The 27,967-nt window shown below is 37.7% G+C and overlaps 1 long non-coding RNA gene and 1 pseudogene across 1 annotated transcript in view; one reads left to right on the forward strand and one right to left on the reverse strand.

Moving 5' to 3' along the window:
• Window positions 1-22,580, forward strand: part of LOC134477139 (uncharacterized) — an 82,372-nt gene extending 59,792 nt beyond the window's left edge. The window contains exons 2-3 of the long non-coding RNA XR_010049050.1: window positions 16,256-16,330; window positions 20,769-22,580. This is a non-coding gene — a long non-coding RNA (uncharacterized LOC134477139). The remainder of the gene's footprint in view (window positions 1-16,255; window positions 16,331-20,768) is intronic.
• LOC100714323 (large ribosomal subunit protein uL11-like) lies at window positions 16,815-17,370 on the reverse strand (annotated as a pseudogene).
• Window positions 22,581-27,967: the final 5,387 nt, after the last annotated feature.

Consider the following 27,967-nt stretch of genomic DNA (forward strand, 5'->3'; position numbering starts at 1 on the left):
TGCTGACAAACCTAGGAGTATTGATGTGAACCAACCCTTAGCTTTATTTCAGCTTTTGATATTTTCCTTCCTTTCTATGATTATAGGAGGGATCCTAAGCCAGACAAGGGCATTTGCTGAGCCAGAGGAAATCTAGCTATATCTTAGATGAGAAATCAGCCTCTTTAGATGAGGAAAGACTTTATTGGTTAAGGAATCAAAATCATCATGAGTTCATGAAACAGACCTTACACAATTGTGGGAAGAGCTAGGAAAGCACAGGTCCTGAAGAAGGAGTTAAAAATCAAAATAAAGAGGCTTCCTGACCAGGCTTCCTGAAGTATTTGTGTAAGTGGACAAGATAAAATGCAAGGAAAGTAGGAAAAGCCAAGAGTATTCTATCTTCGAAATGGGAATACTAAGGGAATTTCATGGTGAAGTCTATGGGGAGTTGTTGACTCTGTGTACCCACCATCTCTGTAGATTTGTATCTAGGAATCTGGGATTGTCATGGGGACTCTGTTAAGCAGCAGGTGTATCATTCTGGAAGAAGAGTTAGACATAAAGCAGAGGAGAGAAAGGTTACACTGAAATGTGCTAGATGTCTCACTTGTTTGCCAGTCTGACTGTAAAAATGTTTGGAGAACAATAGCAGCTACTTCTTATCTGCTGTGACATGCACAACTTTTGAACTTCCTGGGGTCAGGACCATGAAAGATGATGAGAAAGTGAAGAATTAAAGACAAGACACAGAAATCTGGAGCAGATGGAGCCTTCTTTCTTGATAGGAGGAAACCAATGGCTCAGTCACCATGGGGGTTTATTTATACATTTAGCAAGATAACATCATGTCACCTCTTTGCCTAATAACCTACTGTTTGGATTGCCTTGGGGCTTGGTGTTCTTTGGGCTGGAGTGGCTTGTTCATGTGGTGCTTTTTGCTCTCCAGATGGCCTCACTCCAGCTCTGCACATGTGATCAATCTCCAGCTTCAGCTGCTCCTGACACACTTCTGTATATTAAATCTCATATTCTTTAAGTAAGTGCTTATTTAGAATCAGTCAGGGGAATAGTTCTAGAAAATGTACTTTCTAGCTTGACCACACTGACTTTAAAACAATTCAGCACAAGATCAATCCCCAGGTGATGATACTGAGGTAAACTATGGGTGACCCATTCAAAGGCAGCATCTTCAGGATAATTCCAGATAAAGGATAGTTGGTCCAACTCAGTCTATGGAGAAAAACTCAGTCCCCTACATCAGCTTTTGTTTTCATTAGCTTCTGCCTCTTTGGTTCATTTTGTAGATCCTCAATTTAGAGTATCCCCAAAGGAGAGGGACCCTATCAGCTACCCGACTTCTTTCCTTCCATTGAACTCTTAAGACCTGACATCTGGATTCTCCTCATTTCCCCTCCAAATGATTTAGCAGCTATACTTATGCAAACCCTAACAAACTCTCATTTTTACTCATTATTTAGTCTGGACACATACACATTTGGGAGGCCCAAAACTCTTGCCAGGCCAGATTCCTGGCTAAGCCCCAGGCATTCCAGCAGCCTGGCTTGATTGCCTTAACTTCTGGGGAGGTCAAGCTTCCTTTGTGCTTGCCAAATAAGTATACCAACTTCTCTGACTTAAAAATCTTGTATTATCAGTGATTTTTCTGTAGTTGGCTGATGTCACTTAATTGAAGGTTTTTTTTTAAATACTTGAGAATGAACTAAATAGATTTATTTGATGAATAAATATGCTGAAGAAAGCATATAGATTTTTACTAATAGAACTAATTTTGGAAATATGTTATGGTAGTTGGGTAAAAACAAACAAAACCCAAGCAGACAAATGGAACAATATCCTAGACTCAGTTTTTAGGTTAGGATATGGATGAGAATTCAGAGATGGAATAGCCTTCTGACAGCACAGGATCACCTCAGAATGTAACAGCCCTCTTGAGAAAGTCACTTGCAGGAAACTGAGAGTTGAGAAACGAATGAGATTTTATTTGGAACTGTAGGTCAGTGGCCAATTCAGGTGCTTGTGGCTGCTGACTCTGATCCTTTGTTCCCCCTTTTTTTATACCCATGTGCAAGTTCTTAAAGTCAAAGGGTTGTCATGGATGTTACTTCTTACAACATCATCATCACTTTGGAATGTTACAAGAGCTTCTTACATATTTGGTTAATTGACACACAGGAAGTGACCATTGGGCAGTTTGTCCACCTTGAAAAAAAATAGTTTGTCCCTTTTCCATAGTTTTCAGCCAGTTAAGGGGGAGAAGGGGTTTTGGGAGATAGCTCAAAGTTCACATACTGTTTGGAGTCTAACTGCTAGCTAAGCACCTGTGCTATAATCTATAGGCTATAAAATAGTGAAAATTCCAAAATTAGGGTTGGGGAGTGTTCAAAAAGAAAAGGGCAAAGAAAAGAAAGCAAATAATGGGGGGTTACAAATGCCATCACAAGAAGACCAAGAGTGACATCTGCTATTATGATAAGACATTTGACCTTCCCTACCCACATTTTATTAAAATGAGACTAGGATTGGATGGTATCACAAATCTAGTTTTTATTAGCATTGTGATTTGGGGCATATCATTTAACCTCTCTGAACTTAAGTTTCTTTATCTAATGAATGTTATTCAGAGAGAACAAGATTAAGAATTCATCTGTTACAAGGTCACTGAGTATTAGCACCTAGAACTAAAGCATGTGAACTGTGAGGCATACAATAATTTTTGGTCATTAAGTGGAAATGCTTATTGAGCTATTAAATTCTTGAGCCTAGTCTTTGATTGGGCAAATACTGAAGCTCTTTTATTAAATTTAAGTAGAATTCCAAAGCAAATCAAAATATGACAGTATGGTAAGAGGAAGCTGGTGACAATTAGTTCTGGCAAATTCTCTTGTTTTTGTTAGACATCCAAAGATGTTAGACTGGAAGAAACTGGCTTTAGAGGAACAAACCCAGAGTGCTTCAAAAACCTTGTTTTGACATATCACTCATGACCTCATCTGAACTGACATACCACACTTTAAGGAATGAAGGTGGTAGAGTCCTCTCATTGATAAACACCAACCACAGTCAGAGTGCTTCTCCCAAAAATATGATGGCCCCACAGATAAGCCCTTGAAGGACCAACCCTGCATAGCTACCTTGGGGTGTGGGGCACTTGTGTAAGCCACTGTTTGCCTAATCAAAAAACTGGGCCATAGATAAGAACAGAATCTTACCTTGACCAGGTGAAAGTTGATCAATTTACTTGGGCATTATCTAATAGAAAACTGTGTACCTACAGGTATTTATTTGACAATTTCTGTAAGCAGTACAGCTTTTGTTACTGTCTTATTACTTTTTGGTTTCATAATCAATGGAATTTAAACACTGAACTTTGTGATTCACATTCACTCAGACTTTATTGGTACAAACTCAGTGCTTTCACATGTTTCTTTCTTTTTGTTTTGTAACAATGTGGTGAGGTAGGTCATAACTATTTTAATAGCTAATATGTAGGAAGATAGAACACTATGTACATGGTGCAGTTTTAAGTTTTTATTAATCCATGTACTTTGTATAGCACTCTTATGAGATGGTCCTCATGAATATTGTGATCCACATTTTTCAGATGAGGAAATTCAAATATGAAATCAGGTAGCCTGTCTAAACTAACATGGTTGGTGAGTGGTAACATTTGGGTTCAGACTAAGACATTATGGCTCCACTGTTTGTTCTCTAATCATGAAACTATACTGCTTACAAGTTTTAGATTGGACATAGGATGTAAATGAATTGTCCAGGGACTCATTGCTGTTGGGTCAGTATTCTAATTAGGATTTTGGATTAAAAAAATATTTTCTGAGGCAGGGTCTTACTATGAGGCCAGCTTAAGCTCACTGTGTAACCCAGCCTGGCCTCAAACTCACACTTATCCTCTTGCCTCAGCTTCCTGAGTGCTAGGATTACAGGCATGCATCACTGCAGTCAGTGGTTAAAAATTTTTGTCCTTTTTCACTATTATGTTTCTTCATCAGTTATAATTTGTGATCTTAAACAAGTAATTTGATTTATTGAGCTTCATTTTCATATGAGGATAAAAATATTGCTTCCTAAAGCTATTCTGAGGACTAAATAAAAATAATTACATAAAAAGTATAATTCAGCTCCTGGCACATAATTAATGATCAATAAATGTAGATTTACTAATACATGGACTTGGTAAAAATGCTCTTGCAGAATTCAATAAATCTAGATTTATTAAAAAAACATGTTAACCTTGAATGATAAAGTATATTAAAAACAAAATTGATCATTTTTCTGCTTCTTAAACCTTGATAATTGTATTTTGATTAGTCAGTTTTTTATTTTTATCAGTACATGTTTTCAGTACATAATGATTACATTCATCATGAGGAGTTGGTACAAGTACATAAAAAATCTTAATTCTTTTGATTTTTCTTCTTCCTCTCAGCTTTCTTCTTTCTCTCTTGGTCAACCTTAGAGTCAGATTGTTGTTCTTTAATGTAAATACCCTTTTTGTAAAGGTAAAGAAGTTATCAAGTGGGGTCTTCAATACTTCAGTTAAATCTCTTTTAAAATATTTTGATACTCATAAACTATGTCTATTTTAAAATTGTATTGTCTTTCTATATTAAAATTTTAAGGTGAGTTAAGCTTGAAAGATTCTGTTTATTCCATTCTAAAACAAACTGATTTATTTTCTCCTAATTTGCTGATGCTTGTGTTGACAAAAGCAATTGACATTACCAAGTTAAGTAGTGGGGCTCTTTCCTGTTTCCCTCTGAATAAAATTGTGATGCATTTGTCAGATTTCAAAGACATAGTGGAAGACAGTGTAAATAGCTCTGATGATAGTACCCTGGAGAGTAGAAGGTCTAGACAGTGAAAGGGACAAGCCAAGAGTATTTTGAACTTAAAGTGGCAATGAATATTTTAATAATGTAGGTAATGATTGAAAACAGATCAATAAAACAAAATGTTAGTGGTTTTTGGAGCATAGTAGCCATTTCAATATACATTTGGAGTTATTTGCAATATCTTTCTAATTCATAGGTCTATTTCTATATGTATTCACTATCATCTCAAGTCTTATCTATGCTATCACATTGGGGTCTAGAGCTTCACCATTTACATCATATCAAATATTTTAATTATCTGTTTCCTTAAATATGCAATTCTCACTACTTGGTTTTCCATAAAAGTGCACTATTTTTGCAAATATTATACAAGGTAATGTAAGTTGATTCATTAATTCACTGATTCAACATAGATTTCTTCATATCTTGCTGGGCCATTCCTGTGACTACACACACAGAGAGAGATTGCAGTCCTTGCCCTCAAAGCCCAGTTTACCTGTTAGAAGGAGAAACAGACATGCAAAACATCATCAAAGAGCAATGTTGGAGATATCATAGGATACATGGATGTGCAGAGGTAGAGCATCAATTTGGCAGCTCATCTCTTACTTGCTCCTTCTGTGCTAGCTGGATTGTAAACCGTATGCATGTTCCTATTTCTCAGATTTAAATTGTATTGTTTTTCATGCTCAGCCTCTACATTTTCTGTGCACTTATTCAACCAACATGAATTCCAAGCACACTGCATATAGAACACTTGTCTCTCCATTGGTGGTAAGTGAAGAAGGGCATGGCCTTTCCTCTGACACTGACAATATTGCATTTCTCCCCTCCCTCCTTCTTTGACCACTCAGTCATGAGCTCTTTCTTCTTGAATTCCCCAGCAAACTTGTTATCTATTATATATCAAAACTTAGGCATAATGGAGAATAAATCAGTTTCATGATTTATTAATGTATTGATAGTAGTGCAAATATCATGGAAAACAAACATTTTAGATTCTTTTTATTTATTTATTTCTTTTATGTTGAAAGTATACAACAGAACAAGTCAGAATAAAGCCAACTCATATTGTATAGTGAAATTGGTACAGAGCTTCACAGCAGGTTACCAGGATAACAGTAATAGGTATCATAGTATATTTTGTTATCTTTATAATAGTTGTTCTTTCAATCACGTATATCAAAATGAGATGAAATACAGAACACTATAGAACTTATCAAAACAGAATATTGAATAGAGCAATACTATTAATCAGAAAAGAGCAAAACAGTAATAAAAATATTTGCCTTCAAAGAAATGGTAGAAGGAAGTCCCCCTTATTTGCTATGGTCAACCTCTCAGGTGATACTCAGATTTCTGGTTTCCATTTGCTAATGGGCGGTAGGGGGGGAGGGGAGAAGAAGGAGGATAGAGGAAGTGGGATATTTGACTCTAGGCCATGTAGCAGTAGGTTCACTATTGCTAAGCATGGAGGCAGGATGGTCATTTGCTTTCACAGTATCCTCAGTTCCAATATGGCGTGGATCTCAGGAGACACTGCTGGTTCTCCCCCTGGAAGGGCTGCAGTGAGGCACACTGCCGCCGCTTACCAGGGAGGAGAGGTGCTTGCTTGGCTTCCCAGAGTCCTAAGTTCCAGCATGGCATGGATCTCAGGAGACACTGCTGGTTCTCCCCCTGGAAGGGCTGCAGTGGGCCATACTCGATTATTTTTACACCACTGTTCTTATTCCTTTAGTTGAACGATGGTTGGTAATGCCCATAAAATTTAATCTTCTTTTCTGTGACAGTTTAGATCAGGAATGGCTCCCCAAAGCCAAGTACTCATAGGTAGGGCTTTTGGAAGAGGCTTGGACCATCAGGGCTCTATAGCTGACTTGCTGTTAGGAGGTGGGTCCTGTGTTGGTGGAGGCTGGAGGCATTATCTGGATCGGCCTTCTTTCTTTCTTTTCTTCCTGACTGCTATGATGTAAGCAGCTATCTGTCATTCAGCCCCTTCCATCATACCTTTCTGCATTGGAGCCAGCTGAACAAAGACTAAACCATGAGTGAGAGTAACTCTGCTCCTCTAAGTTTTAGATGGATGTTGGGCAATCTGTCCCAGTGGTGAGGAGAGTGACCAAGATATCTTCCAAGTGTGCAAATATAATTTTTTTTAAATATGAAAGTTTGGTATGGACTTAATATAATAAATTTCTTTACATTGTATTTCTAGTGCTCAGCAATGTCTAGAGAAAGGAATAGGAGGCCAAGCTATAGAACAAAGAAGGCAGATGAAGACGAGAAGGGGAGCAGTGAAACTCTGAAATGGAAGTGTCAGTCTTTCTCTGCAGAGCATCTCTGCAATTAAGGGCATCTTTCATCCCTCTTCTCATTTAAATTTTGTGGAAAACCTTTATTTGCTCTAAACTATGTGTAGAATTCACTGGGAAGGAATGGGTGGACGGTGGTATGCATATTGTGACTGAGTTCCTAATTCTCCCAATTGTATCCTATAGTTTACTACCATAACTTTTTTTACTTCTAAGTTTTCAATTGTATTAGTACTTTTTTTTTGCAATAAATAATGATTATTTAATCATGGGGAGTCATTACATGTACATATCATACCTTAATTTGTTTTAGGTTCCCTTCCCCTTTCCTCCCTTCCTTATTCCTCCATTTGCAAAATGTCTACCTCCTTGTTTCCTCTGATCTGTCTTTTAAACAAAATATCCAGGTTATATATTGATGAATATATTTCAAAAAGTTAAACATTAAAACTTCCCTAAACAAATAATGTTCCCTGAGTTCTTATGTATTGGCCCAACTCCATGTTTTCTTTTTTTATTTTAAAGCGGAAAAAAGAAACAAAAGAAACCAAGTTTCAAATTAGGTTAGTAGGACAGTTACAATAGTTGATATATTGTGTATTGCTGTCTTCCTAGTAGTTAGTCAGAATACAAGATATAGGCATGATGTCTTGTCCAAATAATATTGGCACAAAACATTCTTTTCAAGGAAAAAATAGAAGCTGACTGTATAATTATCTTAACTATATTGTATACTTTTGTTATGCAATTATATATATATGCAATTAATTTCTGATTAATTTCACTTATGAGTATGGTCGAAAGTTGTATCCATTTACCTATAAAAAAACTACAGTTTACCCTTCTTTATGGTTGAGTAATACTTCATTTTTTGGGGGGGTTTTGTTCATGAACTCTGCTTACTCCTATGTCAAGGGTTCTATTTTTTCTTCCAATAGATTTAGTGTTTCTGTTATTTTGACTTTAGTTTAGTGCATGGTGATAGACATGGGTTTAGTTTTAGCTTTCAGCATGTAGAAAGCCAGTTTTTCCAGCACCATTTATTAAAGAGGTTTTCTTTCTTCCAGTAAACCTGTTTGGCTCCTTTGTCAAAGATAAGATGACTGACTATGTTTGGGGAAGAATCTGCATCTTCTATTTTGTTTTACTGTTCCTCAGGCCTTTTTTTTTTTTTTTTTTACAATACCATATTGTTTTTATCACAGTAGTTTTGTGGTATACTTTTGGGTCTGGGATTGTGATGTCCTCTGACTTGGCTTTGCTGCCTACCATTGCTTATGCTGTTCTAGGTCTTTTCCGGTGCCAAATGAATTTTAGGAGTGCTTTCTCTAGATCTGTGAGCTATGTTAATGATATTTTGATTGGATTTGTGTTAAATCTGTATACCAGTTTGAAGAATATGGCCATTTTCACTATATTGATTCTTCCTATTCATGGGAAATATTTCTATTGTCTGATATCCTCTTCAATCTCCTTTTTTAGAATACTATAATTTTCACTATACAGATCTTTTACTTCCTTTGTTGGAGGATTCCTATGTATATCATTTTTTTGGATATTATCATGATGGTATGCTTTTCTTAATTTCTCTCTAGGGATTTGTTGCTTGTGTACAGGAATACTATTGACTTTTGAGTGTTAATATTATCTCCTGCTACACTACTAAATTTAGATGTTAAAGCTTCAAGTTTTTGATGGTGTTTTGGAGATCTGTGTAAAGTAGCATGTCATCTGCAAATAACAATAATTTAACTCCTTTCTTTCTTATTTTTATTTCCTTTATTTTTTCTCTTGTCTAATTGCTCTGGCTAATGCTTCCAGAACTATATTGAATAGGAGGGCATGGTTTCTTAAATATATTGCTTTAGAATGAGTTTCCTCAGTAATTTATTGCAACAGTTATTTTACTTAGTAACTACTATGTGTTGGACAAGGTGTAAACAGATAAGTAGTTTGTAGTTTCTACTCTTTAAATGTTTCTAACTATTGAGATACCTGTAAATAGCAATAAAATCAAGTATATCATCTTATAATACTTTATATGACTTTAAATGACTTTATAATACTTATAATACTTTATAATACATCTTATAATACTTTATATGACTTTATATGACTATAAATTATACTTTAATTTAATTTGAACTTTTTCCTGCTTATATTTTTATACATATACCTACCTAGACATATACTCATGTATGATTTTCTAGTGTGCATATGCATACAAACCCATTTCAGCATGGAAAAATTTACTTCTACATAATAACACTTAAAAGTTGATATTTATAAAAGATCATATCTCCTAGAAAAGTCCTCAGAATTATAAATGACATGGTCTTTCATTTTATATATTTTGAATCAAAAACTCATTTGAAAATCTAGTGCAAGTTATAGACTCTTACTCAATGATATGAAATTTTAGAAAGTTTGTGGACTTATCTTCAAGGGATCTATCTGCCACAGTAGAAATCTCAGGCATAAGCAAAAAAACATAGTTTTCCCTCAGAAAAATATGAAATTGTAAAATATCGTCTTGTCCAACAACTTCATGCTAACTTTTAAATAATTAAAATTTCTGCAAATGGAGCATGTATACCCTGTACAACTTAAAACTCCCTGTAATAAACTCAAATGAATAGAAACAGTCAAATGAACTAATAGTTCACAGGCAAATTTACATATATCATAATCTTTCAAAATCATTGCTACATATAAATGTCGATATTTCCTTTTGTGAATCAGGGGAGTAGTTATTCATAGAGTCTTAGTACCATGAACGGTAAGATTTTACTTTAGGCAAGAAATCACTTGTTGGAATTTTGAGTTGTTGATCTCGTGCTGGCTGCTTTACTAAGCTCTTTTCCATACATTTCTTTATATCAGGCATAAACCCTAGAAATCAAATTGTTAGTTTAGTCTTGTGGTTTTGATAGCAGCACGTGCTTTCATGAACTGTCATTTCAGTATTGGTGCCTTCATCTTATTCTCTGATGTTATGCAAAGCATACCAGCTTTTTAAATTGCTTGATGCAAACCTTATTTGCCATGCATTTTCCATCCTTTGATCCTCTTTGCATTGTGATTTATCAGGACCAAAAACCTGTAGCTGAGGATGGGTAAATTCAAACATGTCTAGCATTACTTTTGGTCCTAGATTCATAATATCAAGCCTGTCACAGATCCATTGTGTTTTTCTCTAACTGGGTGGTCCATACCATATACCCCATTCTCCCTTCTCTTTACTGAATTTCATGGAGGATTGAATTAAATTTGTTTTGAAAGCAATGTGTCACTCCCCCTCAACTCATTGCACCCCCAAAATTAGTCATTTATGCAAGTTCGTTTTCAACACATGACTACATAGCTTTCCTTAACAATTATGACAATTTTAATTTTACATGACATTCTTGTGGTTACTTGTTATCTGCCTTCCCCTCATAAGCATTATTAAATGCAAATTTAGTTAGCTCATCTTTATATTCCTTGCATCTAATCTAGTACCTAGAATATGGTAGGTGATAATGAATATGTATTCATTGGAAAAATTTAATCTCACTCAAATATGTTGGTAATTTCTCCTTTGAGCCATATTTCTGATGAAAAGAGAAAATGACTTTCTAGATTTGCTTTGAAAGGCATGTGGGCATTGTCTCTTGGGCTACCTGCTGTTCCTTTCTCTCTCCAAGTAAGTTCTCATATTTGATCTCTTCTCTTTCCTCTTAGTACATTTGAAATGACTACCAGAAATTACCTGACCCAGTTCTCTTGATAATGACCTGCAGTCTGGGGGTCCTCTGGACTTCAGAGCAGGCTGAGGGATGAAGGTAATGGAAGCCTTTGGTGGAGCCCTTATTGCGCTGATGGGATTCATCTGAATGCTACTCATGATTGTTGCTGCAAAAGCCTTGCAAGTGTGCATTGCTGAAAGTTTAGGACTTGTTCTAAGTGAGTTATTTATAATTGAGCTGGGTTAGAGTGAGTTGGTTATTATCTACGATGAGTGGGAAGCTAAACTTACAAAGCACTGTAACTGTTTCCTTCATATATTTCTGTAATGTTTTAGTATATTTTTAAACTGCCATTTACTTTAATGATTATTAAAATGCAACAAATATTTTTAAATGGAAATTCTACTTTTAAGTAATTTGCAAGAATTTATCAATTAAAGAAGTTTCAAGGACACAGGTTAGAACTGAATGAACTTTTTTACCAATAAAATGGATGAAGAGCAATTGAGCTGATAATAAAATTGCCTAGAATTATAATTTTTAAAATTACAGACACATAAAATTATATAGTATATTGCTCCAGAGAGGACTTAGGGATAGGCTACTGCAGGGTGCTATTGTTTACTAGCCTTGTGACTGTACAAGTTATTGAACTTTGACATCTCAATTTCTTCATTTGTAAAACAAAGACAGTCTTGGTTCTTATCTCATAGAGTGTAAAGCACAAAGGAGAGGCCTGGCACATCAAGGTGCTGTATCACTATTGTTGTGTTTATTTTGTTTTTCAAACAATCTACATACATATTGTGAATGATTTTGAGTTGTTAATGCCTTATTAACTATTCATGAGAGCTTGGGTTCATATACACAATACAGTCAAAAAAGAAATAATGATATATTTTCCCTATCTAGAAAGTATCTTCTTTCTTCCTGGTAATATTTCCACTGGATTAAGCAGTACTTGATTTTTAGCTGTGATGTCTGAAAATCCTGGCCAAGGGAGTGGTATAGCTGTTAGTCATATAGTCAGAGAAAAACTGATGCTCTGACATGAGGACAAAGACGATGACAATGAAGATGATGATCCTAGAGGTTATGTACCAGTTCTACTGTTTGTGTATTAGCTGCATGATCTTGGTCAGACCTCTCTCTTGTCTAAGCTTCCTTCTTATCTTTGAGAACAAGATATTCTCTACTATAACCGGTTGGTGTGAAATAATGTATAAGGAAGTGTTTTGTGAGCATTTGTTTTAGATTCAGTGTTTCAGTTCTACTTAAATGACCGTGTGCCACCCATTTTCCCTATGGCTTTCATTCACATATCTTCTTTCTTTTTTTCTTTCCCAAATGGTATTATGTTTAAAAAACAAAGCAATGTTAATATTTAAATATGTTTGTGAGTGCTGTAAACATTACTTGACTTCTTAATTTGGTGATTTACTTAGCCTGAAGATAACAAAAAAGTATTTAAAATAGGAAATATTAACTTTGAAAACTTCTTATATAGTGTTTTCATGGTCACAACTTAGTCATTAAGATTGCTGAATTCCCAAAATAATCTACTTCACATGCATTTCTTTTACAAAAATGTCCTAAAAAAAACCTTTGGTTTTCCAGCCTGGCAGTACTTACTGTTCAAACATAAAAACCTGCACTTTCAGAATAATCCATCACAAATAAGATACAAATAGTTCAAAAATACATGCATGCATGCATGCACTCACATACACGCCTCTTCAGAATTCCAAAAGCCACCTAGAAGCAATGTTCACCAGATGGTTCCAACTTAAAGGGCCTTGAGGTTCATTCTGTTGTAAAGCAGGCACATTACATGGATCACTAGTTTTGCATTTTTCTTTTGTCAGATGACCCATATTTTTCTCTGCATCTCCCTCATCAGCCTTAGAGACTTAAATGACCTAGAGCCCAAGAATGCTCAGGATGCTGATGTGACTTTGCTGTAGTATTATGAATTGCCTTTAATAGACTGTCTTCCTCTTTCAGTGGATATTTGGAAATTTTTTACATAGTAAACTTAAAATCCTTGTGAGAACAAGGCTAGGACAGATCAAACTTCAGGTTAACAGAGATTTTTCCTGGTCAGGAAAAATAGCTATGTGAGAGATAAATATTGCATGAGAGGAGCAAAGAAATGATCAAAAACATCCCTCAAACAGTACTTTTCTCTTTCCTTGGTTAGTGAACCAGCCAATGATGATGTGTAGGTAAACCTTCCAGTGTTACACTCTCCCGGGTCTAGGTTTCTAGTCCGGCTGCTCATGCTCTGCTTCTCGCCTCGTTCTTTTTGTGGGCCTGTTTTGTTGCTTGTGAACATTTTCAGAAGAAGAAAGAAAGGGGAAAGAGATGGGGTCGAAGTCAAAATTAGTCCAGTTTTTCCTCTTGTTAGCAGCACTTAAAAATGATTGAAGGGGAAAAGGCAGTAAACAACAAAATGAATTTCTTTGAATTATATCTGATTGTCTTTTGTCAGTGCATTTCTCAATTGCTGTGGATAAATGAAAACTAATAGGTCACCGTTCAGTAACACTTTAAGGTTAATACTCGAGTATATTAGTCTGAAATCTTATTGCTATCAGCTTCCTTGTAACTAAGGCATTGCCATTTGCTGTGATTCTCATGCCAAGAGGCTCTTGGAGGGGGCAGTATGAAGCCGTGACTGCTTACAGGGAAGTTCTGTCCTGCACCTCAGGCAGGCTTCCCTTGTGATTTGCTGAGAAGAGTTTCCTTATATAAGGGTGGTGTATCCCAGCTGTGCTTTTGTGACATCTGAGAGTCCTTTCTATTATTTCAAGGGATTACACAATCCTACATAATAGTTTCAAAACAAGTTCTAAATACATACTCTATATTTTACAGTGTTTCCTTCCCACTCCCTTTTTGGCAGAGGAGGAAATTAGGGAAGGTTGTCATGACGTGAACTCAATTTTATTTTATTTTTTCTAAAAAGAAAACAAAGCAAAGCAAAACAAAAAACATTGATTGAAGATCTGCTGTGTACTCGGCTATATGTACATGAGAGATATAATGATCTACTTAATGTATTTTATAAGTTAAAGATTGAAAATAATCTGGACCAGAGCAAATAGCTATAAGGAGAAGTTCTGGTATTTTAAGCTGGTTGTTATAACAAAAGTGTTTATTCTTTCCTATACCATACTCATTTTGCACCTCCTTTAATTCAGAGCCTATATTTTAATGCTGAAAGACATTAATTTTAAGCAATCACCTGGATAAATCACATGATCTCCCCATATCTCATATATTTCATTTGTGGCTAAAGAACAATAGCCAACATTTATGGAGTACTTACTCTGGCAGGCATTGCTAAGTGTATCATGCAAACAATTTAATTAATCTTCATGACAGTTGTATCTATGTGATAGATAATTAAATCATCATGTAAAAGAAGAATACAAGACTTGGAGAGATGATTATCCTAGGCAGGTCCACAGAGTTGAGATCATGGGGTCATGACTCACAGGTAGGCTCCTTACTCTAGAATCCAGCATGTACCTCAGTTGTTGTGCTCCTCAGCTTTCTGTGAATCAGTCTCATGTTTTATCCCACAGCTACAGTCTGTGACTCTGTACAGCTGCTCTCCTACTGAAGAGTTTTTTGTTCCCATAACTTCTTTTTTAGAAATGTTCCCTGCAATAATTTTAAAGATCAAGTTAAAATTAAATCCTGTTACTCTTATTTGTGTATCCTATAGTTGCAGAGTTGTTATGTAGTACAATTTACTTCTCCAAATGATTTACACAAGTCAACTTTAGATGTACCATTTCTCCACCTGTAATGCCTCATCCTTTAAAAAAAAATCATAGTTTTCTTTCTGAAATTACTTGAAACTCTTCCTCAGTTTCCATTTATTGATGCCAAATGTATGATGAATATTTGTTACTAGGTACATGAATCAATCCACCTGAGGACTGGCCCATATGACCAGCATGGAAGTACTCTCTGTGCTCCTCCCAAGAATGTCCAATACAAACAAGGGTGCTTTTGTTGGGTGGCTGTTTACTACATGTTATAATTGCACCCTTCACTTATCAGGCAGAGCACATGATGGCATCATAGAGCATGGGCTCTGTGGACAGACAAGTGTCCATTTTTGCTGAGCCACACAGTGACTACAAGACCTCTGGCAAGTTACAGATGTTCTTTGTGCCTCATCTGTAGACCAGGTATAATAAGAGTTCCTTCATAATATTAATATGAAGATTCAGTAATACAGAAACTTTTGAATGATTTCTTGTACATTGTAAGTACTTAGGAAATATTGTCTAATTCAATTTAACTCCTTGGGGATCACAGCCTCACTGTGATCACCTTACTAAACTAACAACCTATTTCCAGTGCACATGCAAATATACACCACTGTGGTTAGGAAGGTAGACTTTAGAGTCAGAAAGACCTGGGTTTGCATTCTAACTCTTTACTTGCTAGTTGTATGAATGTGGGCAAGCGCAATCTCTCTGAGGTATTTCCTCATAATAATAACAACAATAATAATAATATTATTTTCCTCTGGTATTCTGCTTGACATTTGTTAATCTTCAGGTCACGAAGTACTAATTCCATTGTGCTATGAGTTGTGTTACCAGGTTCCTCCAGGCTGGCACTGGGATGGACAGATCCTATGTTCTGTGGTGAACCTTTTAAGCCCAGAAGTGGTAAGAGAAGCCAGTGTCTAAATGAGTCTGGCTTGCCTGGACCTTGGTTTTGGAGCTGCCACACTTATGTCAGAGCTCAGTCTTACTTTAGGGGAGGTTGACATCTGACTTTATCAATAGAGGCTGGATTTTTTAGTGAGTAAGCCAAGGTCCAGGGAGCAAGTAGGGCTGAATGAATCTGGGAAAGTGCATGCTTTGGTTTAGTATGGTACTTCATTAAGTGACTGGCACTTACTGGGCACTACATAAGTGAAAGTTGATACTGTTATAGATATAAATTATAATCAGATTATTATGAATTCTAGAAATCTATGTGGAGTCCTGAAATACTTCACTTTCCTAAAGACTGGGTCTGAACTCTCAAGGTGACGAGATGCTCAAAGTTACTCTGGCGATAGGATAGAGCTGCCTGTATAATTTGCCAACTAGTTAAAAAATAAAAATGTAGGACCTTCTGTTGAAAAATTATTGAGAATTTCAAGACAACATCATAGAAACATTAAAATAAATATAAGCATGGCTTCTATATTATTACACAGGTCCCAATGCCATAAAGATACTCTAATGAAGGACATGCCATAAGGACATGCCGTAGATGTCTCACCTGTCACTTGAGTTTGTAAAGTGGTCATATAATTCTTACCACCATTTCTTCTCCTACTCTGTAGATAGAAACTGACTACCACTGTGTTGAAGATCTTCATCTCAAATCACTTCTCATTCTCAGTCTTCACTGTTTAGAGGTAGGTATGCACTGTTTTTCATGGCATACACATGAATGGTTCCCAGTGTTCTAAGATACAGCAGATGGGAAGTATTGACAGGGAGGTGGATGGAACCTCAGCAAAGCAGTATGCTTGGGAAACTCTTAGTTGTAGAAGATGATATGAGAAATTTCTTAAGAAAAGAACTTTAAAGACAAAGTGTGAGGAAGACTGAGGCATCATTTTGGGTAAAGGAAAGGGGTATAACAGCTGAATGCCGAACATAGACTGGGCTTCACGGGCCAGGGATTTAGCTCAGAGGCACAAGCACTTGCCTGGCAGGCATGAGGTATGAGTTTGATGCCCAGTTCCAAAACAAACAAACAAACAAACAAACAAACAGATTGGGCTTCACTTTACAGTTTTAACTACATCTAAACCTTTAGCATTTAACCCAAAGATTTTCTGAGTTTTTTTACTTCTTTTTAGATCATCCTTTTATTGAAATATTTTGCTATGCTTCTTAGCTAGCTGGGCACTCTGCAGTGCCACTGTTGATGTCATCTATGATGCCAGTTGTCCACATTGCAGCCCACAGACTGGGCAGTCCCCTGGATTTCTTTAATGATTCCAAAGAGTTATCTGGCTAAAGACTGTGCTATGTCTGTCAAGCAATGTTGAGAATTTCATCAAAAGTGATATTTCCACCATGTTTAATGTTTGTCTGCTTTTTAAATTTTTCTTGGCAGCCCCTTAAGGGCTTTGATGATCAGGGCAGAGGCAGATGGCACCCCCCAATCTAAGCTTGTCTTTTCTGAATTGTCAGCTTCACTGTAATCTTCAGACCTTCCCAGTCACTAGTTGCCTTGGTGATGTTGTCACCTACTTTTTTTTGGAGACAGACCCAAGAGGCATATTGTGGAGGCCAGGGAAGATGTGGCACTGATTTCACCACTGGTGCACCTCAAGTGCATGACTTTAATCTCACTGGGGTTGAGCTTGGGTGGCATGGTGGAGGCAGCTGATGTGGAATAAACTCAGATTTGGGATGACTGAAGAAAACTGCACCTTAGCCTCCTCCTAGCCTAAAGCCAAAAGCTGAGTCTTAATAAACTATACAAATAAAATAGGAGTCCTCTGCTGTTGGTCTTATAGCCCAAAAATGAGTCCCCACCCCACCCAACCTCAAGTCCAAAAATGGGGCAAGATGTGTGTGTGTTTTTTTTTTTAAAGCAGCGCTGATTTATTTTATCCTGTGCCCAGCAACACAGTGCAGTTGGAGTTTGCAAAAGCTGTGTGTCTCCCTCAAAACTTTTCAAACTTTTTGTAGAAAGGATGGTTTATAAAGTAAAGGGTTATGGGCATAGATCAGGGAATGAAAGATCCTTGATCTGTTAAGGAATGATGAAGTCCTTTGTTTCCCTTTGCAGGGGACAGAGAAGTCTCCCAGGAATTAACAATCCTTTGTCAACTTATTTTAGCACTCAATTTTAGATAACATCTGTTGTTTGCAGAGGGCAGCAATGGTTAACATGTCAGTTAGGTCAGATTCCCAGGAATTTACAGTTCTTTGCAGAGGGGAGCATTGATTAACATATCAATTAGGTCACCCAGAAAAATGGCACATACAGAACAGTATGACAACGTTACAGGTACTTTGGTCATATAACTTAGGCATAACAAACATAATGAAGCTCTTTTTGCTAGTGTACATTGGGAACCTTTGAAACTGAAAATTGAACACATGTGCAGGGCTGCTGCATGGCCAGGGAAAGATAACAGCTGAGGACACTTGGCTCCAACTCCAAAAAACTAAAGACGGTAGCCACAGGAATTTCATCCTGGTGGTGAAATGTAACATGGAGATCTTCTAAGAAACTTCTCCTTGTGACGTAATTTGTTACTTGCAAAGTCCTTGAACCACTCCCAAGGTCTGTTTAGCTTCTTGTGTTGTTTGAAGAACATAATAAATACAGGCTGCCCAGAGGCATTCTCTGTCTTAGCCACTAGAGTCCTTGAATTCTGTAGAGGGTTTCGATCCTCTTGGAACCCTAAAATCATACCACCTCATTTTAAGCCTTTGCTGTACACTGGCTTGGGAGATTTGAATTTAGACCAGGTCCCTGATAACTGGTGCCTGAACAGGGACCTGAAATCCTTGGACTAGGAATTTTAGCTTGAATGAGTAAGTCCACCTGGAGTGGAAAGTGTGGATATGGAAAATTTGGAACTTGAAGTCTTCACAGGGGAAAAAAACCCCAAACAACCAGGATCACCAGGAGAAGAAAGGGAAAAACAAGGGTAAGTCTTCCCACTGTGAACAAGTTGTTTTATCCAGGAGTAAAAATAGGACCAGGAATACAATCTCAGTAGCACAAGCACCTGCCTGGCAAACACAAGGTCCTGAGTTTGATTCCTAGGAACAAAAACAAGCAAAAACTTTCAGCTGAGAAGCAAAGGTATTTATGCCTGCTTCATGACCTGCTTGAATGTCCAGGGGTTTATGTGCCAAAGAAAGACCTAGCAAAAATGTTAAAAGAGATAACCAAATATAACCCATGGTTTCCTCAGACAGACACTATATATATTGATAATCAGGAATGAATTGGAAAAAAAATACACATAGTGCAGGAAAAGTCATTTCTCCCTAAGATGTTCTTAATCTGGAACCTAGTTCATTCAATTTTGAGTCCATTATAGAGCTCACAATCAATGGCTTCTGTGGTAGTCAGGGGTTGTACAACAATTAGGATCAAGACATGGAGTTTATAATATTATTATTATTATTATTTTTATTTAAGGAGAAAAAGAAAAAAATGGAAAAAGGATACAAGTAATACAAAATTTAAAAAAATAAGCACTAAGAAATCACTAGTTAATAGATTACATATTCTCATCTTAGAAATAGTTGTTTAAGTTACAAAATTAAAGCATATAAAGTGGACTTTCAAACAGTGAGAGTGCAAACAGTTTTGTTCAATGATCCAAAAAAACTCAGTAATATGGTTATCTATCTTCTACACCTAAACATATATGCAGTTATAACCTTTAGAGCACTTTCTTTTCTTTTCTTTTGTACAATGACAATTACACATTTTGGGTTTTATTACTCCCACAGTTCTTATTACTTTTTTTGAAGAGAGTAAAACCAAATGTGACATATCAGAACAGAGTCAGTCAAATCAAAAGGATGGACATAATAGATAATGCAAAAACAAAATACAAGATGATCAACAATGGTTACCATACTGCCTCTTGCTATTTTAAGAAGAATTTCCAGTTATAATAAAATTGAACAAAACAGTAAAGAATAAAACCAAAGCACTGGAGACATTACAGGACTTTAAAAGAAGATAATAGTCAACCACAATGGGCGTCATAATGAATCTTATTGTCTTCACAGTTGTTGCCTATACTTTCAAACTTGGTACTATCAGGCAAAGCAGAATAGGGGAAAATCAATCAAAACAAGATGGTGAGGGCAATACAGGATTTCAAATCAAGTTAATAGGGAATCAAAGTAGGTTACTATAATGTATCCTGCTATTTTTTATTTATTTTTCTCTTAATTAAAAAGATAAAAATAAAAAAGTAAATAATTAAAAAAAAGGGGGGGGATTGAGATAAGAGAGGGCATAACAACAGAACAGCGCTGGTCAAAACATAACCATTTAAGCAAAATAGTGTTTCACCACCAGATATCCTGACATAAAAATAGTTACCATAGTGTCTCTTTCCTTGAAATCTTTGAGTATAACTTCGTATACTGTAGCACCAAACATATCAAGAAAATGTAAAACCATTCAGGAGAATGACATTATTACAGGGTATTTAGAACCAATTAACAGAAAATGAACAATGGTTCCTGTATAATCTCTTTGTCTATAAAAGTTTTTGCCTATATTATCATATATAATAAAATCCAATAAGATACAACCTTTTAAGACCGATGGAGGCAGAAGAATACAAGTTTGATGGGACTTCAAAACAAGATGATACTAAATCAGCACTAGCTATTATGATGTCTTTTCTCCAAAATAGCTGTTTCTACCATCCAATCTTCTCTGCCTCATTTCTGTTGAGGTCCTTTTCTGTCATTAATTGTCAGTTTGTCTTCTTTATTTTGCTTTCTGCTCCATTCATTGTGGCCTCTCTGCCACTATTTTTGGAATCTTGGTATTTTCCTTTTTTAGAATATCCTGCAGTATTCTCTGTAGAGTTGAATTGGTGGTTGCAAATTCCCCTAGTTCCTCTTTATCCTGGAAGCACCTTGTTTTTCCATCAATTTCTAGGGACACTTGTGCAGGATATATCAATCTTGGCTGGAGGTTATTATCTTTCAAAGCTTGAATTGTTTCCCCCCATGCTCTTTGTGATTTGATGGTTTGTGCTGAGAAGTCTGCTGTAATTCTGATGGGTGTTCCCTTGTAAGTGGTCTGTTTCTTGTCTCTGATGGCTTTTAATATTCTGTTTTTAGGGATTGGGAGAACATGGCAGACAGATAGCAGCAGCTATGGAGGCTCTCTGAAAGAATCAGCTTGGAATTCAGGAATGGTGTGGAGTAAGGAGTCATGAGCAGGTGGAGATATGCCCTGCTGACCCAAGAATGAACTGGGCTGAGAGAAACCAACTTGGAGTGCAATCCTGGTACTATAACAGGAACAGAAAAGCCTCAGTGTGGAAACTGGAGCCCGCGGAATTGGAAGCCGCGATTTGGCTTTCCCGCCTCGCGGCGGCTGCGTCTACATCGGCTCAGCAGGGAGAGAGACTCGCGGAAGCTCTGAGAACGGGAATAGGCGAACGGAGTTGAAAACAGGATGGGCGGGGAGCCATGCATCCACCTACATTGAGTGAGGGAAAACTGGGTCTCTCCCACGGTCCAGGAGACTCCAACAGAGGACATTCTGGGACTGGGCAGACTTGCGGGAACAGGGCACTGCGGTGACTTCAGCCACGTATCCCCCTCTCAAGCGGGATTGGTGAGAAGTGCCTAGCCTGCGTGACGCTGCTGGCGGAGACCCAATAGGCTAGCACAACCCAGATCCCAGAGCCTGAGGGTGACCCTGGAGGGGCAGGCCCCGCATAGGCTGCCTGGTCTGCAACTTCCTGGTGTGCTGCGGTGGGTGGGAACACCTAGCTGGCGCAATCCAATCAGACTGTGGCCGACAAGGAAGGAAGCCAGGCCTCCTACATACACTTGCATATATAAGGAACAAAGAATATGGGAAGAGGGAGCAACAAGAAAGGCCCTTCGGCCCCCAATCCTGAGAAACAGGCAATAGTGGACACCGCACCAATAGACATAAAGTGCCATCTAGAGAGTCTCATAGATCAGTTCAGGAATGAAGTTATTAATGACCTGAAGCTAGAAATAAGCAGAATAGTTAGAGAAATGCTAAGCACCACCCAAGAAAAAACAGATGGTGGAATGGAAGATCAGAAAAAGAGGGGAGAATTGTTTGATGGAGAAAATAGAGAAAGCATAGAATATGTGAAGCAGGTTCAAAGAGACTACCAGGAAACTAAAAACTATCGAAAACTGGCATAACAGCTTGAAAGAAACTAAGGACAGACTATCTGAACTGGAGAGCAGATTTGTAATATGGGAGAATGAAATGAAAAACTTCTTAAAAGTAACAAAGAAACAAACAGCAATAATACAAAGACTAGAAGATGATAAGAGGATCCATAACTTAAGAATTAAGAACATAAAAGAAGAAGTAGGGACACAAACAAATGAACTACAAAAGCTACTCACAGAAATAACCCAGGAGAATTTTCCTAATTTAGCAAAAGGTAAAGATACTCAGTTGTATGAAGCATACAGGACCCCAGCCACCTACAACCCAAACAGAGCAACACCCAGGCATATAATAATTAAATTCCCAGAAATTCAATACAAGAACAGAATATTAAAAGCTGTCAGAGATAAGAAACAGACCACTTACAAGGGAACACCCATCAGAATTACAGCAGATTTCTCTGCACAAACCATCAAATCACGAAGAGTGTGGGGGGAAATAATGCAAGCTTTGAAAGATAATAATCTCCAGCCAAGACTGATATATCCTGCACAACTATCCCTGGAAATTGATGGAAAAACAAGGTGCTTCCAGGATAAAGAGGAACTAGGGGAATATGCAACCACCAATTCAACTCTACAGAGAATACTACAGGATATTCTAAAAAAGAAAAATACAAAGAATCCAGAAATAGTGGCAGAGAGGCCACAATGAATGGAGCAGGAAACAAAATGAAGAAGACAAACTGACAACCAATGACAGAAAAAGAGCTCAACAGAAATGAGGCAGAGAAGATTGGATGATAGGAACAGCTATTTTGGAGAAAATGATGTCTTAATAAATAATACTGATTTAGTATCATCTTGTTTTGAAGTCTCATCAAGCTTTTGTTCTTCTGTCTCCATTGGTCTAAACAGGTTGTATCTTATTGGATTTTATTATGTATGACAGTATAAGCAAAGACTTTTAAAGACAAGGAGATTATACAGAAACCATTGTTCGTTTTCTGTTGGTTGATTCTAAATACCCTGTAATGCTGTCTTTCTCTTAAATGGTTTTATATTGTTTTGATATATTTGATGCTACAGTATACGAAGTTATACTCAAAGATTTCAAGGAAAGAGACAATATGGTAACTACTTTTATGTCAGGATTATCTTGTGGTGAAACACTATTCTGCTTAAATGGTTATGTTTTGATCGGCGCTGTTTTGCTGTTATGCCCTCTTTTATCTCAATCTCTACTTCATTATTTACTTTTTTATTTTTATCCTTTTAATTAAGGGAAAAATAAAAAAAATAGCAGGATATATTATAGTAACCCACTTTGACTTTCCATTATCTTGATTTAAAGCCCTGTATTACTCTCACCATCTTGTTTTTGACTGATGTCCCCCTATTCTGTTTTGCTTGATAGTACCAGGTTCGAAAGTTTAAGCAAAAGCTGTGAAGATAGTGAGATTCATTATAACGCCCATTCTTGTTGACTATTATCTACTTTTGAAGACCTATAATGTCTCCAATGTTTTGGTTTTGTTGGTTTTGTTCTTTACTGTTTTGTTCAATTTTATTATAACTGATGATATAGGCAATTTTATTAGAGATAGCGGGAGTCATTATGGTAACCATTGTTGATCACCTTGTATTATGCTTTTACATTATCTATTATGTCCACCCTTTTGATTTGATTGACTCTGTTCTGTTATGTCACATTTGGTTCTACTCCCTTCCAAAATAGTAATAAGAACTGTGGGAGCAACAAAACCCAAAATGGGTAATTGTCATTGTGCAAAATAGAGGAAAAGAAAGTGCTCTAAATGATATAACTGCATGTATATATAAGTGTATAAGATAGATAATGATATCACAGAGTTTTGTTGGATCATTGAACAGAACTGTTTGCAGTCTCACTGTTGGAATGTCCACTTTACAAGCTTTAATTTTGTGACTTGAACAATTATTTCTAAGATGACAATATGTAATCCATTAACTAGTGATTTCCTACTGTTTATTTTTTTCTGTAAATCTGTATAACTTGTACCCTTTCTCTGCTTTTTTTTTCTCCTTAAATAAAATTTAAAAAAAATATTCTGTTTTTATATTGGATTTCTGGAATTTTGATTATTGTATGCCTAGGTGTATCTCTCTTTGGGTTGTAGGTGGCTGGGGTCTTGTATGCCTCATACATCTGAGTATCTTTACCATTTGCTAAATTAGGCAAATTCTCTTTGGATTATTTCTGTGAATAGCTTTTGTAGTCCATTTGTTTGTGTCCCTACTTCTTCTTTTATGTTCTTAATTCTTAAGTTATAGATTCTCTTATCATCTTCTAGCCTTTGTATTATTGCTGTTTGTTTTCTTGTTATTTTTAAGAAGTTTTTCATTTCATGCTCCCACCTTACAAATCTGTTCTCCAGTTCAGATAATCTATCCTTAGTTTCTTTCAAGCTGTTATGCCAGTTTTTGATAGAGTTTTTAGTTTCCTGGTAATCTCTTTGAATCTGCCTCACATATTCTATGTTTTCTCTATTTTCTCCATCAAACAATTCTCTCCTTTTTTCCTGTTCTTCCATTCCACCATCTGTTTTTTCTTGTGCGGTGCTTAGCATTTCTCTAACTATTCTACTTATATCTTGCTTCAGGTCATTAATAACTTCATTCCTGAACTCGGCTATGAGGCTCTGGAGATAGCGCTTTATGTCTATTGGTGCCGTGTCTGACATTGCATGTTTCTCAGGATTGGGGGCCGAGGACCCTTTCTTGTTGCTCCCTCTTCCCATATTTTTTGTTCCCTTTATACAAGCGTATATAAGAGTCCCAGTTTCTTTCTTTGTTGGTTACAGTTTGTTTGAATTGTGCCGGATAGGTGTTCCCACCCACTGCAGTGTACTAGGGAGACACAGATCTGGGCAGCCTATGCTGGGCCCGCCCCTCCAGGTCAACCTACCAAAGGCTTCACTGCTAGGCTACACCTCCAGGTGCTGGGACCTGGTTTGGGCTTGGTTACTGGGTCTTAGTCAGCGGCATCACCCAAGCCAGGCAGTCCCCACCAATCCCGCTTGAGAGGGGAATATGTGACTGAAGTCCCTGCAGCACCCTATTCCGGCTAGTCTTCTCAGTCCCAGTACGTCCTTTGCTGACGCCTCCTCATCTATGGAAGGGTCCCCGATCTGCTCACTCACTGCAGGTTGATGCAGGGCTCCTGGCCAGTCCCACTCTCAACTCCATTCACTGCTTCCCACTCTGAGAGCTTTCGCGCCTCTCTTCTTGCTGTGCTGATTGGGACACAGCAGCGGCAGCAGGAAATTCAAATCGCGGCTTCCAGTGGCAAGGGCCCCAGCTTCCACGCTGAGACCTTATCTGTTCCTGTTATATCACTGGGATTGCATTTCCAGTTTGTTTCTCTTAGTTTAGTTCATTTCTGGGTCGGCAAAGTATATCTCCCCTTGCTTAGGATTTCCCCCCAGCACCATTCCTGGATTTTAAGTGTGGTTTCTCAGAGAGCCTCTGAAGCTGCTGCTATCTATCCGCCATGTTCTCCCGGAAGTATATAATATTATTTTTATAATGTTCACTGGGAGTTAACACAGGAAATCTATCCGCAACACCAAAGACATAGATTATTTAGTCAAGAGCCTAAATCCCATAGCAATGTGCCACATGAGTCCAGATAAAAACCCAGAGCTCAGGACAATGCCTCCCATGAGTACAACTGGAGGTCCAGAGCCCACAAGAAGGACTCATGCCAGTCTCTTGTACGTATCCATGTGGGGGAGACCCAAGGGTCAGCTGTGGAAGCCAGAAAGTCTATGCCAGCAGGATGAAGGAGCTGTGCTAGTGGGATGAGGGTTCTATGCTGGAGCCTAGAAGTCACACTCACAACAAAGACTAGGGCTGTCCTGAAAGGCACCACAGCCATCCTCAGTAACACTGAGGCCCTGAGCTCCTCCAATGACAAGCACAGTCAGGTACATGCCAGGAAGCAGCAGAGTTCATCCTAGAGACCAAGCGGCACATGTCTTCCCCTCTGGAGCCAGGAAGCAATGCTCGATAGGGGGACCAAAGCTTCTCCAGGAGAACCAACAGCTCAAACAGCAACTGTAGGAGAACTCACAATGCCTCCACGCAACAATGCATTAACGCCTCATCCCTCAATACCTCCTTCTTGTCCACCTATTTATCCTGGCAACTTTCCTCAGGTGGAGCATCTTCATTCACTGCCATGCTGATGTAATCCAGCTGGCATTAAGTTGACTACCAGTTCTTAATCCATAACAGCTTCTGTTCGGACACTGACTGGGGTAAGAAGAAACAGTGGGTGAGGTGACACTTCTCATTTGTGCACAACAGGGGAGAGGAGTGAATAGGAGTGAAGACAGACAAGAAAGAGTTAAAACAGGCTTAAGAAATTCAAAAGGAAAATCAGCTTACCAAAAAACCAAGGGAGGATAAAAGTGTACCCATCTAACCCGTCTTAGGCATGGCACAAATATATTCTAAAGAATCACAAATATAGATAAAACTTTTTGTTGTATGCTTGATTCCAGTGTTTACTCTTCTTTTGTGGATTTTGATTAAGAAATGTCTTGATGACTGTGGGCTTGTTGGGATGGCCACAAGAAAACTGGCTTGGAGCAATATTTAAAATGAAGTTCCAAGCAGGGGAGGGAACCAAAATGCTCCACTGAGCCTGGAGGTTGGCCCAGACAAGGGAGGTAAAGAAACAATGTTGCTTGTTTTAGCTGCAAGGGGAAATCAGGATTACAGTTCAATCTACTCAAAACATTGTTCAAATCTCTCCAGATTCTTTCATTGCTCAATTGGTTATTTTTTCCTTGACCAAAATTGGGAAATCTATAAACAAAAAAGGGTACCTAAGGATTTGGATTTTCTGATACTTATTGGGTTTAACAGATTAAGCAGGATAAAATTGATAATTAAAGAATAAGCATTTAAAGGGCTTTTTAGACACAGGAACAAATGCTTCAATTATTGCCCAATGCTATTGGCCTATGGCACAGCCTCTGGATGTGACAGCTACAGCTCTAAAAGTGTGAGTAACGTTTCTCACTGCAGTAAAAATGCTAAATTGATTTAACCTGGAGCTATACAAAGAGTGCCTTTGCTGCCATGTGCAACTGACTTGCTTTAAGAGTTACCAATTTATGATTAATTTCGAATAGCAGCCACAAGAGTGTTGAGGAGATTTCCTTCAGTGGGTGAGAGAGACATCCCTAGATTTGATTTGTAACCTTCAGTGTCTAAAACCACTTCATAATTTTGCCTTAAAAGTACCTAGAAGTGTGTAAGGCACATAGAACTTTCTCTAGGGTAGCCTGGCCTGGCTTGGTGAGGCAGGACCTGTGCGGTAGAGTTAAACTTTGCAGCCTTGCCCCCTGTATGCTGAGGAGCAAACTCCTCCAGGGCCTGCCTAGCCTTTAATGGCTGGCCCACTGGCAGCACTGTAGCACTTGGCCCAGGGCTGGAAAGGCAGATGAAGTTCTGAGGTTCCAGAGACGTGGGACATTGCTTTGGCCTACCTGAGCCACCCTGGTTTTTCTCATCACCTGTTCATGTGCTTTATACATCAGAAGTTTACACTGCACTGGGGCTGGAATCTCCAACAATAGCAGAGCTTCCAGGCCAGAACAGAGGCCAACCTGTGTGTTGCCACAGTAAGAGAGAGCTCAAAGTGCCTAAATACAAATACAGGATTTTTTCCTCTATTCTTCAGGAAGAATAGAGGAAAAATAACTTAAAAAATAGTTAAATGTCCTCGCACTTTAAATTTCAAAATTCAAAAAGTAGAGTTCACTGCATAATAGATTTCACTTCACATATATACTATTGCAAAATTTTAAAATTCTAATAAAGATGAAACTACTGCAGCAAAAAGATAATGCAATCAAATAAAATCTGAAAAGAATCTGTTGGAAAGATCTTCATACTGGACAATAAAAGTACCCAGTCCAGTGCTACCAGTGGGGCTGAGGGTATGCTTATGTTTTTCTAGGAACTACTAAATGGCATATCTGGGTGCCAGAGTGTGCTGTCTGGCTGTATCATGGACCCAAACTCAGAAAAGAAGTTCATTCCACCTCTCCAGAAGCAGACATTCAGTCCTATGACAGTGATGCCTCAGAAACTACCCAACT

The sequence above is a fragment of the Cavia porcellus genome, unplaced genomic scaffold, assembly GCF_034190915.1.
Source record: "Cavia porcellus strain 051 isolate PalLab524CR breed Dunkin Hartley unplaced genomic scaffold, mCavPor4.1 scaffold_8, whole genome shotgun sequence".
NCBI lineage: Eukaryota > Metazoa > Chordata > Mammalia > Rodentia > Caviidae > Cavia > Cavia porcellus.